Source organism: Durio zibethinus, chromosome 21 (genome assembly GCF_047325235.1).
Source record: "Durio zibethinus cultivar Kanyao isolate XHJ-2024 chromosome 21, ASM4732523v1, whole genome shotgun sequence".
Taxonomy (NCBI): domain Eukaryota; kingdom Viridiplantae; phylum Streptophyta; class Magnoliopsida; order Malvales; family Malvaceae; genus Durio; species Durio zibethinus.
This window is the reverse complement of record NC_143182.1, coordinates 627,539-632,443: the sequence shown is the minus strand read 5'-3', so window position 1 is coordinate 632,443 and position 4,905 is coordinate 627,539. Positions and strand designations below refer to the sequence as shown.

Below are 4,905 nucleotides of genomic sequence, written 5' to 3'. Positions count from 1 at the left end.
AGGTTAGCTCATAACCAGAATTTGCCAACTTCAGGGCTTGCACCCTCCTTTGTTGCCGTAGATATGTAATTGTCTCGAAACAGAATGTTTCCTTAATTTCCTGCCAATTTCTTATCAACATGATGCATCACATCAGCTAGTTTTATTTATACTTTTTGTACAGTGAGTACAATTATTTGCTGATTTTAACTCCTGCTAACTTAAATTAACTGTGATATAGCAGCATATAGAATATAGAAATTAACTAAAATTAGCAAGATTGTTATGTCAAACCAGAATCAAAATATGAAAGCTAGCTAGACAAGATTGAGTCGTTTCGTTTAAGTGATCAAATTTAATAATTAATTAATTAATTAATTAATTTGTAGGCTGAAATGAAAACCACTAACCAATTAATTGATTACCATAACAATTAGTTGTATTTGAAGTTAACTAAAACCTCAACAAGATATAATTATAAGAAAGGATTACAACCTGTTTTCCTGAAAAATCGGCTGCATGACTATTAATTTGATTTCTTTTCTCCAAAATTAAATATTGGTGTAGGCATATGCATTTGCTTATATTCAAGACACCAGCAGTTTAATTCATTGCTGGGGCAGGCCCTGGGATAGGTAGGTGAAGCAAGAAGAAAGAACCGGGGTGCCAAAATGGCTCATAGACCAGATTTCGAAAATAAAGGGAAGTACAGGATTTTCTTTGGCCTGAACAATGAATTTACCATATGCTATAATGATACCAAACCTATATCCAACAATTCCTGGCAAGCAGTAAACCCCTTGATGAAAAACCTTCCTATCTTTATGATGCAACTAAGCATCCTCATAGCGCTCACGCGTATTTTGATGCTCGTCCTCGGACCTCTTCGTCAACCTCGGTTTCTTTCTGAGATTCTTGTATGTTAATTGCATGTGTAGTAAGCTTAATTGTTGTTTTTAATCTTGTTTGTTCATCATCATCATCATCATCATCATCATCATCATATTATATATGTATATATAAATGTTTATATATATGTAGGCTGGCGTTCTGCTAGGACCAAGCGCGCTGGGTATATCGGCCTTGATATCAAGTATTATAAGTCCTTTTGAGGGGACTTTGCTTCTGGAAACAATGGCGAACCTTGGTGTAACTTTCTATATGTTCCTGGTGGGTCTGGAGATGGACTTAACCCCAATTCGGAAAATAGGAAAAACGGCCTTGAGCGTTTCCATTGCTGGTATTATTTTGCCCAGCATTGCAGGAGCGGGGTTACATTCCCTGGTGCGGCAACAACAAAAAAGTACAATTCGCTCACCTGTGATGGGTGCTTTCTTCTGGTCGATTGCCCTCAGCGTTACAAGCTTTCCGGACCTAGCTCGAATACTTTCAGACCTCAAGCTCATGTACACGGATCTTGGTAAAACGGCCTTGACTGCAGCCGTTGTTAGTGACCTATCTTGTTGGTTTCTTCTTGTGGTAATAGTATCTCTAATCAATGGGCAGCAGGAATTGTACGTGGCAATCCTAGTCCTGTTCGGCATGACAATCTTCTGGTTTATGATGCGTCCATTTATCTATTGGACACTGAAACAAATTTCTGCAACAAGCAAAGAATCATCAACAGTGGATAAGCACGTATATTTCATTCTATCACTCGTGCTCCTTTGTGGATATATCACAGAATTATGTGGGGCACATTCCATGTTTGGAGCATTTATGCTTGGACTCATGATACCCGGTGGAGAGCTAGGGATTTCGATCATGGACAAAATTGAAGAGTACGTAGTGGGGATTCTGCTGCCCCCTACTTTCATGATTACTGGCATTAGAACCAATTTGGAATATATTTTTGCTGACTTTTCTGTCGGACTGGTGCTGCTAGTTGTATTTCTGGCTTGCTGTGCCAAGATTGTAAGCACGCTTCTTATCTGCCTCTACTTCAAGTGCCCAAAGCGAGATAGTTTGGCTCTTGGAATCCTGATGAACACCAAAGGCGTTCTAGCGCTCATTATTCTTAATGAAGGTCGAAACATGAAGGTAGGTTTTAAAACGCTTTTCATCATTATGTATATATCATCCTTAAATTGTTGCTAAAAGTATATATATGTCCAAGCCAAATACCTCACACTAACTAAGATATGCGCATGATGTATATATTTCAGGGTTTAGAACAACAAACTTTTTCTTGTATTATGGCTGCCCTAATGGTAATGACAATCATTATTGGCCCAGTAGTCAGTTTCACTCACAAGTCAGCAAGACATATGAAGCAATACTATCATAGTAACTTAGAGAAAAGTAAACCAGAAGCACAACTTCGAGTCCTTGCATGCGTTCATTCCACCAGAAATGTATCCGGCTTGATTAATCTTTTGCAATTTTCAAACGCCACAAGGAAATCCCCGATAACTGTATTTGCTGTCCATTTGGTTGAGCTTGCTGGACGCGCTTCTGCAATGATAATTTTCCATGATAAGAGTAAGACCACCGATTCTGGGAACAATGCCACTCGAGAAAAAGCTGAAGCGGAGCAAATTGCCAGTGCCTTTGAATCCTTCGAGAATGACAACCATGCGGTCACTGTTCAGCCTCTAACAGCAGTGTCCCCTTACGCCTCCATGCACGAGGATGTTAGCAACTTTGCACTAGACAAGCTCGCCAATATCATTTTGATCCCATTTCACAAGCAACCAAATGCTGTTGGCGGATGGACAGATGAAAACCTTCAGCATAAACAAGTGAACCGAAATTTGCTGGCAACTGCACCCTGTACCGTTGGCTTACTTGTTGATCGTGGCTTAACTTCAACCTTTAATCAAGAATCACAAAATGGCATGCGGGAGTGTCGCATTGCCATGCTGTTCGTTGAGGGACCAGATGACCGAGAGGCATTAGCTTATGCCTGGAGAATGGCAGGCACTCCAAGCCTAATACTAACCGTAGTGCGATTTCTTCCGGGAAAAGACGTTTCTGAGTCGACCGATAACTTTGAAGACGAATTTGATCAGTCAGGGATTTTGACAGCCATGTTTGAGAGAGAGAAGCAGAAGCAGCTTGATGATGATTACTTAAACGAGTTCAGGTTCAGGACAATGCATGATCAATCCATAGCTTACATCGAAAAACAAGTTAACGGTGGAGACCAGATTGTGTCGACCATAACTTCTGTTTACAATGATTTTGATTTGTACGTAGTAGGAAGAGGAAATGGCATAAAATCTCCTTTGACAGCAGGGCTATCAAACTGGAGTGATTCTCCGGAGTTGGGACCGCTTGGGGAGACATTAACATCAACGGATTTCGAATCACAACCTTCTGTTTTGGTTGTGCAGCAATCTGCTACTCTGCCAACTGGATCGAAGAAGCTCAAGATGTTTGGAAACAGTTCGCACTCTGCGATGGAAACTTTTGTCAATCATAGAAGATCGGACGATGGTTATTATTGATCAAATGGTCAGAAATGATGACAGATAATGTTTTTATTGGGATCGTAAAAGAGAGTTCTCACTAGTCACTAGCCATTATCTTCTTGCTCGTTAAAAGAAAATTCCTGTTGCTTGACAGAATTTAAAGTCACGGACAATAGTAGATATTTAATGGTTATTTTTCTGCATAATCTGCTTTTGCATTATATTCCAGGAAGAAATGAAAAAAAATTCTTTCTTTTATACATCTATTTTTAATAAAGAACCTTTGATAGTTTTCTCCAATGTTTCAACCATTTCTTCTCTTCTTTGATTGCTGGTATCAAGTCCTTGAAAAACTTGGGTTATAAGTGGCTGTTATCCCAAATCAGAGCAGTTGCTTTCTTTTTTAAGAGCTGAAAAAAAAAAGAAAAAATTCACTGCCAATTTTGATTACTTACTATCAGGCATGAAAGATACAACAGTTCTTGGGTTTCTTGTTCAATTGCTAGTAACTCTGTTTTTTCTTTCTTTCCATAACTGGCCTCATAATAGTTCATATTTCTATTGCGACTAGTTGTGTGCGTAAAGAAGGAAACAATGAATTGATCAATATTGTTAGACGAAACAAAGGTTGCAGAAAGTCAGATATTTGGGATTTTTCTTCCAGATACCAAGATAATAATTCTAGCCCCTGGTGGGCACTAGGCGGGGGACTTTTTTGCAGTTGTAGACCTTAGGTTAAAGGAACAGAACAGTACCAACAGATCGTAATTGAACGTGGCTAACCCCACTTGCCCAATTGCCCATTCAAGAAAACAGCAATGTTTTGATGTAGGCTCAGCCAATTAGCCCAACACTTCAACAAAGAGAAAAGTATTAAAAAAAAAAAAAAAAGAGGTTCCGTATATCTTTCTTGATTTTTTTTTAATTAATAAGATCATGTTCATGGTTTATGGTTGACTTCAACCTTAACATGTGTAAATATTTTACTTTGTTTTTTTCCAAATCAGTAGAGTTTGCAAAATACACAAGTGCGACTAAAACTTTATTGTTTTTTTTTAACATAATACTATAATTAAAAGTACTAATACTATTTTCATTGAACAATATTTTTTTTTTATAAATGATATTTCATTAATCCAAAGAAACAAAGAGAACATGTTGTCAGTCCACAAATCAAAAAATGAAATTATAGTAATTGCCTATATGATCCTCTAATTTTTATACAAGAAGCTAATATAGAGAGATTTTGATGCTGATCCAGCTTCATGTGTTACAGAAGTGTAAACTTTCCAGACTTTGATGCCTGGCAAACAATATCTTCATCTTTGCAAAGGTGAGATTAGTCAATATCTGTTTCAAATCCCTCGAAGTCATGAAGTAGCGTAGGCCACAGTTGCGTTGATTCAAATATCAAATGACTATATTTAGAAACTACCTATGTATTCAACAAATCGAACTCAATTTAACGATTATGTCAATTCCTAACATAATTAAGATTTATTATTGCAATTGA

General features: G+C 37.7%; 1 pseudogene; it reads left to right on the top strand.

The window, feature by feature from the left end:
• The first annotated feature begins 650 nt into the window (after nt 1-650).
• Nucleotides 651-3,428, top strand: LOC111305865 (cation/H(+) antiporter 15 pseudogene; annotated as a pseudogene).
• Nucleotides 3,429-4,905: the final 1,477 nt, after the last annotated feature.